This window comes from Apaloderma vittatum, unplaced genomic scaffold (genome assembly GCF_000703405.1).
Source record: "Apaloderma vittatum isolate BGI_N311 unplaced genomic scaffold, ASM70340v1 scaffold22529, whole genome shotgun sequence".
NCBI classification, from domain to species: Eukaryota; Metazoa; Chordata; class Aves; order Trogoniformes; family Trogonidae; genus Apaloderma; species Apaloderma vittatum.
Window position 1 is genome coordinate 3,572 of NW_009733897.1, and position 9,387 is coordinate 12,958.

Genomic DNA, 9,387 nt, shown 5'->3' on the forward strand with positions numbered 1-9,387 from the left:
GTCCAGCCAGCTCTAGGGGTACTACTGGAGCTGGGGAGAAATGAGGAGAGGCCAGGCTGGGAGGGATCAGCACAGGGGGGTTGTGGCAAGCACCGTCTCTCAAGGAGGGAGGGTTCCCGTGGGCTTCCCAGCCGTTCCCACCCATGCCACAGCCAGCACCCTTCAGCGCTAAGCTTAGATCGTGAGCTTCCCAGGCTGGACACCACGTGAATTTGTATATAAAACAGGGAGAGCGCACACATGCTTTGTGTAAACAGACATTGGAGTGAGGAACTCTACCACGGCCAACATATCCGCAGGTCAGCTGGAGTCCTTGCTGGGACTGCAAAAGACGGCTCAAGTACCGTTCTCCACATGTAAGCAGGACGCACACCCCTGGCTACTCCTGGATTAGGTGGTTACCTTTACCTCCTGATCTCTCCTGGTCCTCTAAAAGTCCGCTCGCTTTTCGGCGTCCTGTCCCAAGAGCAGCCTGGGCTTGCTTGTTGCCGGCTCATTAGCTTGTGACAAACCAAGAGGACCGATGAGCTTTTTACGACTCTGGAAAAACAGATGATGGTATCTTGGAGACTAAACAGTCCCGTTTCTGTCCCCGTCGCTGGCACGGAAAGCTGACAGCCCTGGTGAGGGAGAGGCCCGCGGAGGAACGCAGGAGGAGCAGGCAGTAATTCTCGCGCTTGGTTAGAGCTGGACTAAAAATAGAGAGCCTTGAACCTCTTTTACTGTTAAAAGCCTGCATAATTCAGACAAGTTTTACCAGTAAATTGCAGCTCTAAAGGAAAAACCCCACAGCCTTAAAAGGTCTCTTGAAGTCCGTCCAAATCAGCGTTCTGCCCAAACACTCTGTACAGGAGGGAGGAGGAGGAGAGGGTGGGAAAGCAGATGCTTAAAGGCAGCTCCGGAAAAGACAAAGTTTTCCCCCCCGCCTCTGAGCCGTGCCTGCTGCCGGGATGGCACGTTCGAGCTCGCTGGGCTGAGGGCAAGAAGCAGCCCTTCGCTCACTCATTTCTGCAGTGCCACCCACCCAGGCGGTGCTGCCTCTGCCTCGGGGACCGACTCCTACCGAGGGAACTGTGGGGACGAGGAATCGTTGAGCTGCCAGACTGCAGCGCGAACCGGCCTCCCAGCCCTGGGTTTGTGCAAGTATCTGAAGACTAAACCGAGCCTTAGGTGCACGTAAAAAAAACCCCACCCAACCCAAACCCCAAAGACAACCCTCAGAGGCACAGACAACACTCCTCCCCTTTTGTTCCTGCCATCCTGTGGGTGTAAGGAGTTGGCATCCTCCATCAGTCTCCTGTCTTCAAACCTCATTTCTGGCTTTCTCTCCTTTTATTCCTTAAGCCCTTGCTTGCTCCCTCCTTCCTTCTCCCAGTCTGCTCTCAGCATTTCCTCAACACAACAACAGAGGCAGTGACCTTCTGCAGAAGATGACGTAGATGACGGTGAACTCTGGCAAAACTCATCCCCTTCTCGCTTGGCCTGTAAAGAGCTTCCCCACGAGCATTCAGTTTTAATTCATCAGCTACCACTTTTAGGTGTTCAGAGGTGCAAACCTCTCAAAAAGAAAAGCTTTACTGCATAACACAGATGTCAAAAATTACCTCCAGAGCAAACCCATCTCTGTGGTGAGGAGGAATAGCTGTGACAAGGCAGCTGGCACTTCAGGCTGCCGATGCAGGAGTGTATGGGTGGAAGGGCATCTCTGGAGGCAGATCCAATTTTTTCCATTGGAGATCCACCTAGAAATAAGCAGGGAAAACAAGCACGGTGACATTCAAGCAGACCTGAACCCTTCCACCTTCATGACAAGTGAATTAGTCTGGAGGCAGCGAGCAGAAGCATCCCAGCTCTCTGCAGCAGTGAGTCACTCTATACCCTTCCCACAGCGAAGCTTAAAGTCTTCCCCACTTGACAGCCGAACGCGTCTGTGGAAATGGAGCGTGGAACAGAATCGACAGGAGCTGGGAGGTAAGGGCTGCTGCTTGCTTCTTGCTGGGACTCACACAAACGTGTTTGAGGTGCTGTATTTCACAGGAACGGTGTAAATGTCCTGCTGGCAGGGCACCACACAACTAGTAAATCACGTTTATTGGCGTTTTTTAGGCTACAAATACACATGGCCCTCACAGGGCGCTGCTGGATGTCAACAAAAGCCACAAGGATGGTCCTGTCAGCCTTCAAACTTGGGGTAATTAGAAATGTGTGCTCCCTGCTCGCCTCCAGCCGAGTCTCCTTTCCTCTCACAAAGCCTGGGGAATCAAATAGGGGAATAAAACTGGCTAATATTCCTTTCTGGGCTTGTTTCTATCTACATGTTGACACATCTGATCAGTTCTGTTCCTACCAGGCTTTACCCTTCTAAATACTAAAGAAACCAGAACTTAGCAGCATCGTGCCGCTTCCTGTATCATCTTGAAATGTTTATTGCAACTGGGAAAGCACGTGAATGGAAAATGTACAATCTGGTTTCAGGTGGCAGGAGAGAGAGAACAATGAATGAGCACCACCGTGTTCTTGGGGAAGTGCAACAATTTCCCTCGGCGTGGCAAAGAATTTATGGTGTTTGGCCAGGATCGTGGATCCCAAACTGCCCCAGGTATCACTCACACAACAAGCCCTCTGCACGGTGCTTGCTCGTGAGCCCCTTCCCACCTGCCTGGTTCCAAATGCAAAAGGTATCACTAGATGAAGACCAGGTGAAGTGGTCCTGAGAAATGCTGGAGAACAGCGAGACGTGACAAATGTAGCAACGTTTTCCTAAATTTCTCCAAATTCAACCTCTGTCAGGTTCCAAGATCTCTTGGGCTGCCCTCCATCCTTCTGTCAACTCTTTCTCCCTTGCCCGTCACCCCTTGCCCAGGGCAATTAGGCAGTTGGCCACCACGTATGTTATTCCCAATGTATTTTAAAATTGATTTAGAACTGGTGAAAGACGACAGCACCAGAGACTGAGACAGAGCAGCAGGGCAAGCTGCCCAGATGGTGCCCGTTCCCGAAATGCCTTCAGGGAAAGGAGGAAATTTAATTCTCGTGGCCCGCTCCGTGTGCTCTTCCCTGGCGATGCCAGTTACCGTTCAATGCAGCGTTTTCTAAAATTACCAACTTTGAACGGTTCACGAACTCGGTGAAGACCACCGACCAGCTGTGAGATGTCTCTCAGTGAGGATTTTTGGATGCAATTAGCCGGGGCCGGGTTCTAAGTGGTGACTCAGAAGCGAGTGGGGCTCTCTAACCTTTTCACCACCCTTGCTTCTGTCAACCTTGCCTCCTAATGATTGCTAAACTCAACCTGAAAACATCCCCGCCGATGACAGAAACCGGAGCTCTGATTCCCGGGGACAAGCGTTGCTGCCGGGAATCGTCGGGTTTAGCAAACCACTGGTTCCCGGGCTCTGCTCCATCAGCTAAATGTTTCCTTGTTACATCCCCAAAAATCCCCTGGGGTAGGGGAACATGCAGCAGAAGCACACTCGATTATTTTTCAGAGACTTTCCCCTCTGGGCTGGCAAAGATCTGAAGGAGCTGGCGGCCAGCCCACTCTTCTTCTGATAAATGTTATTTGCAACTAAAAATGGATTAAAATAGCCTCTGAAAGCTTGTCTGAAGGGGAACAAGCAGTCTTGTTCAGAGATGCCATTAGCAAGAAGATGTGGAGAGGGCTATTCTGAGGGCTACTTATTTTTGGGTTTCACCCCACTTTGTCATTTGCCTTGACCGAAGCGGAATAAGGAGATTAGAACTAGTGCTTGGGGCACCGTCGCTGGGAGCAGCCAACTGGCCAAAGCTCACACTCAAGGTTCCTCTGGTTCTTCACCCATTCCCTGCCCGTGACATGGACCCAGGGATCCTGGGCCTTGGCCACCACATCCATCAGAGAGCATGGATTCTCCACAGGCCCCAAAAAGGCAAGAACATCAGGAGTGCTGGCCATCTGTTTTGCCTGCACGGTCCTGCTCTCGGTCTTTCTCCGGATCTTCCCTTCATAGCTGGCTGGAAGTGAGGAAGATGCCAGAGCTTTAAGGGTTAAAAGAGAGAAAGTGCATCCTCTTTCCCACCGAGATTTGTAGCTTGTGGATCTTTGCACCTCTGCTCCATCGACTCATCTACGAGGATCCTTCCAAACAGGCTTTCTGAATTGAAATTTCCCTTTTTTCAGGTGTTTTGTTGTTTTTTTTTAAAAGGACATACAGGTGAGCAGTAAAATTATATATTGTCATGCATGTGCTCTAAGTCCAGGGAACCGTGGCCCAGATGAAAAGCAGATGTAACATCCAGTCTTCCTGCTTAAAAATCCACGTTAACCCCTGTATAAAGATTAAGAAATACAAAATACTGTTAGTTTTCCATTGCCTTTGCTGCAGAGCTCTCCCTTGGCACTATTATTGCTCTGGTATCACACTAATAATAATTTTTCCAGTTAGAGCCAAGCTGTAGGCATTTTTTTTTTTGCATTAGACCAGCATTGTGCCATTCTCATGGACATTTTTGTCAGCTCCTAAAGTTGGGCAGCTCTGGGGTCAATCCACAAACGCACTTTCGTCAGGGATGCTGCCACGGCCGTTGGATCTACTGGGACTTCTACGTGCATTTTCTGCTTCTCAGGGAGAGCATTGCTGCTGCTTCTCCTTACTGGGAGGGGGGAAAAAAAAGAGGACACAGAGGTTTCACATCACCAATAATAAACTTTGTGCTGCGACTAGCACTAAAAATAGCTAAAGCCATGTAAATAAGAACGGTAGTAACAGGCAGACAAATTAAATTATAGCGTGGCATCTGCTTTTCATGATGGAGCTTCTAGGAAAAGCTTTTCAAGGACAAGATTATCACGCGGTAAAACAAAAATCCCAAACAACTACAACCACGAACAAATAACTCCTGACATTCGACTAACACAAACGGATTAGTTATCCCTCCAGCCTGCAGATTACCAGCCACTACCATGAGAAAAAAGCCACGGTGTTTTGTTCAGGGAGGCCCGACATGTTCCCAAATCGATATAAAGCGGCTAGAAAGCCATAATTAGTTTTTAATAGCTGATGCATTCCCCCTCTCTTTTCCCAGCCTACCGAGAATACCGGAATCCCATTTTCAAGCTTTTTCTCTCCACAGACAGGAAGTTTGCAAAGTGTTGTAAAAGCAAAAGCAGAGATTTTCGCCAGAGCAGAGGCCTTCCAGGAGCCAAGACAGTAAGGAAAAAAATAAAAACCTGAAATAACAGAAGATTTGCAGTCAAGTTGCAAAGAGCTGGGGCTCGGAGCTGAGTTACCATGACAAGATCTACCGTGAGTAAGTAGCTACGGGCACAGGATGAGCCAGGACTACTGCAAGGCAAATGAAATTATCTGTTCCCCTCTACAAAAATATTCCTCCTTCAGCAGCAACACACCAAACACTTCTGAAGGCTTCAGGAAGACGGAAAAAGCCAAATTCCCCTTGATTTTGCAGCTCAGCAGCAGGACTTGGTTCGTTACTGCCGTTACAGCCCTCAGAAAACGTTTGAGGGGTGGCAGGAGCCAGAGGGCAGCACCAGACACTGACTTTAAATGCTAAAAATTGTCCTGGAGACTTCCTCACCTGGGGATGTCCCATAAGATTGTTTTCTCCCTGGTTCCTTCAGTCTGATTCTGGGGCTGAGAGACCTCACTAACCTCACGGGTGAGGTGACAGGACTGGGAACTGGTGGCCAGAAATGCCCAGCGAGGGAAATATTTTGAGACAGGCTAAAAGCAGAGCTCTGACCCTGCTCGTTTATATATAGCGAGATCTATACGTGCGCTCGCTGGCAGCGAGGCAGGGAAAGGCATCCCTGCGACGAGAGGAAAGCTGAAAGAGCAAAACCACCGGGTGCCGCTGCCAGGCGGCCTCGAAACAGCAGCTCCTGGGCACAGAGCAAAAAGCCACGGCTGCCACCTCAACAGCCCTGCAGGTACCTTCTCCTCCAGGACTTCAGGTAGGGCTGCGCGAAGCTTTGCGACAAGAGACGGGATCCACAACGTCGCAAGGAGTGACACCAGCTTGGGGATGCAGCTGGAGGGGGGTGACTTCTTCCAGGGTCCGGGGCATCCACGGGTGTCCCTTGCGAGCAGTTGTGGAGCGGGGAAGTAGGCACGGTGCTGGGCAGCAAAAAAAAAAAGTGGCAGCTTTGCAACAGGGGTGCAAACTCCGAGTGCAAGGCTTGTGGTTCGTGGCTAGAGCTGGGCTGCGCAGGAGAAAACCCTTTCCTTCCAGTTCGCTGTCCCCAAATACTCACGCTCCGGTCTGGCACGTCATCCAACCCCCCCTGCTGCCTGTGATTTTATCATGATCACTCAAGACACATTTATCATGATCTTTAAATCTCAGCCTTTGGCTTTGCAGAAGTCCTGCAGCTTCTGCTGGGGATAGAAACCCCATTCCTAGTCCTTCCGTGTTCAGAAAATCGCTTGAGATTGTTGACCTAGTTGTACCCAATAGGATACAGGCTGTAGGTGGAAATGAGGAAAAAGAACCAAAACACGTTCTTTGCTTGGTCTCAAAACTTTGTTCTGCACTAAGTTCATGTTTTTTCACAGCCTGGAGTCACGGCTGAGCAGGCAGGGGTGAGCGGGGCAGGTTGCCTCCAAGTCCTCGGTGCAGAAGTGACGCAGGTGTCCGATCCTGTTCCATCAAGACATCGCTTTGCTGAGCCCGGGCAGAAAAGCCTCCCTCTTGCCTGAGGCCTCCCGAGCCAGAAGAATTGCTTTTAAAAACCCAACAGGATTACAAATCTCCAAGAGCCCTGCACCCTTCCTCACTACCACGTCACCCGTCAGGTGTGTCCTGCAGACCTCTGTCAGAGGAGACCACACCTGGTCTCACCAGCGCCTCCCGAAATGCTTGTGGGCTCCAAGACCTGGCTCCGAAACCATCTTTCTCCTCTGTGATCACAGAAGATGAGAAAGGACTGACCACAAGTCTTCATCTCTGTCTTTCCAAAGGTTGATGCTCTGTCTGCTGGCCCGGCGAGGAAAATAACACACAAATGCTGTTTGTTGATCTACATCAGGGAGCCAGTTAGCTCAGTGGGTTGAGCGCGGTGCTGACAACTATGACAACACCGAGGTCGCGGGTTGAATTCCTGCTCGGTCCCCATGTGTTGCCTGGTCTAGTCGAGAGGTGCCGTCCCTGCCCATGACAGGGAGGTTGGATTAAATGATCTCTAAGGTCCCTTCCAGCCTAGGCCATTCTACAATTCTTGATCTGATGCCTGTTCTAGGAGACCTGGGCTCAGGATGGCTATGGGCTCAGGCCAGTCCTCCCTGAGACTTCAGCCAGCACTGCTGGGCAGACAACCAGAAACCTGATTGCCACGAATAGCCGAGCACCTACAGGTTTAAGCCAGAGTAACTGTGGCGCTTAAACGTTCGGTACAGGTTCCTAAAGACGTGGTGGGTCCTGTTTTGGATTGGAGCCTGCTGGACAAGGAAGTGTTGACTTTGGGGCGAATGCTCAGCCTCAGCTCTGGCAGGACAACAGGTGAGATACCTGGTACCGACGTGACCAACTCCTCCACCTGCGCTAAGCACACACCTGAACGTAAAATGCATAAACAAAATTAAAAGGAAGACGGATTTAAAAATAAATAGAATTAATACAGACCGGTAATAAATAATGAATTAAAGTACTAAATAACAGCTCCTGGACCCAGCTGGTTCTGGGATCCTGTTTTCTGAGGCCATGCCCTAACCGATAAACCTGAGCACGCTGGAGTGTCCAGTGCCCGCAGCGTGGCTCCAGCACAGCCCCGCCAGCTGCTCCGGGGGTAGCAAGAGCCCCTCTTCTTCACCCCAAGAGGTCTGGCCCCAGGGCCACACAGAAAGCTTCTGCCACTCTGCACTGCACAAGACTCACACCCCACGATGAGCGTTTTGTTCCTTGCACTGATCAATCGTCAGCGAGCGAGCAGAAATTCCCCCTCTAAAAGCCTTTTTGGATCCCTGTCTGCTGGAACCTGATACATGAGGGTTTACGCGGTTGGTCTCCGGGGGACATTGCACGCAGGGAGAGCTGCCGGCCCTTAAAAAACAAAGCCAGGTGACAGGGACACACGGAAAGGATTGAGGCACCGGTTGTTCTCGGGATTTGATTTGCCATCTCCTCATCCCGGCTCAGATACGGCTCCACAGAAAAGTGAGGAGCAAAAAAAAAGGGGGCTCCAAGAAGGGTCAGTGCCACGACCAAGGGCTCCACTAGGATCCAGAGCGGTACCAGCTGCCACAGGTTGGGAGTGTCAGCAAAGATTCCCCTCGTCTCCAAGTCTCTGTAACATTCATTTGGCCTCCCTGATGGGAGATGGAAAGGAAAAGGCAGCTCTGACGCCTTCCAGCTGCCTGCAGCAAAAGTCCTTTTTGGGGAACAAAGAGCACACCCCTCACCTGCTCCTTCCAGCCTCAAATCTGAGCACCCACAGGCAGCACCCCAGAGCACCCTAAGGGAATTCTGATTTTGTCTCGTGGCAGAGGAGCAGAGCGGTACATGGGTGAATGTGCTATGAACAACACATTTTATGCTCCTGCTCTTTATTTTCCAGCTGAACAACCTTAAAGGCACGTCCTCACACCTCTGATTTTCCTCCAAAGACTGGGACACTCAGCCTTGTCCTGGACTTGCCTGTTCCCCTGCTCCAGCGCTCGTGTAAGCCTGGGGTGAAACCTGGGCATTATTATTGTTATTATTATTGTTATTATTAATTATAAAATAATAATGAATAGTAATAATTAATCATCATCATCATCTGAGGGATTATTTATGTCCTTCGGTAACCCCAGAGCAAGAGCAGAAACCCCAAAACTCAATTCTCACCCCGCCTGGAGAGATATTAAACCAAAGCCTTGGCCTAAGTTCTCGTGAAACTGCAGCTGAGCGCCATCCAAAAACAAGCAGCCATAACTTGAGGGCTACTCAAGCTCTTTTAGAGCTTATTTTTTAAGGACAACAAGCTCTTATGCGGTGTGTTGTTCACAGTGCCCTTACTCGGCGAGCCAAACGATGGGTTTGACTTGTCAAAAGTGCCACCATGATTAACGGCACCCACTTTTTCCCTCTGGTTGCCACTTCACTGCTGGCCAGCTACTGTCCTACGGGAATTCTCACTTATACATGCAAGCGCTCAGATACTGAGAAGCCGGAGGCTGGTTTCCACGCACTTGCTGACCACATGAGCATCGTAAAGTCCCACCTCTAACACCCTGGTGGCATCTGCCGTACCCAGGAGCCCTGCCGCGGAAAACCACACGCGGGCTCATACACTGAGCGCAGACGGCGGCGCGGAGGTGTGCGTGCGGTTCGGGTAAATATTGACGCAAGGGGGTTTTTTTCTCCGCTGTTGGGTCTGGCTGCGGCAGCCCCAGACTACAAGGAGCCTTT